Below are 426 nucleotides of genomic sequence, written 5' to 3' on the forward strand. Positions count from 1 at the left end.
CTCTCTCTCTCTCTCTCTCTCTCTCTCTCTCTCTCTCTCGCACTCACTCACATACACATATCCGGCTGGCTTCTTTCAGTCTCCGCCTACCAAATCCACTCACAAGACTTTGGTCGTTCCGGAGCTATTGTAGATGACACTTGCCCAAGGTGCCACGCAGTGGGACTGATACCGGAGCCACGTGGTTTCAAAGCAGATTTCTTATCACACAGCAACGTCTGCGCCTAGTTTGTATGTAAGTATACAGATAGATATATAGACAGACGCCAGGCAGACAGACACACAGATAGATAGATAGAAAGATAGATTGATAGATAGATAAACAGGCATATAGACAGACAGACAGATAGACAGACAGGCATATGTACAGAAAGTGTAAGTGCGAGAGAGAGAGAGAGAGAGAGGGTGAGAGAGAGAGAGGGAGAG

Source organism: Octopus bimaculoides, chromosome 7 (genome assembly GCF_001194135.2).
Source record: "Octopus bimaculoides isolate UCB-OBI-ISO-001 chromosome 7, ASM119413v2, whole genome shotgun sequence".
NCBI classification, from domain to species: domain Eukaryota; kingdom Metazoa; phylum Mollusca; class Cephalopoda; order Octopoda; family Octopodidae; genus Octopus; species Octopus bimaculoides.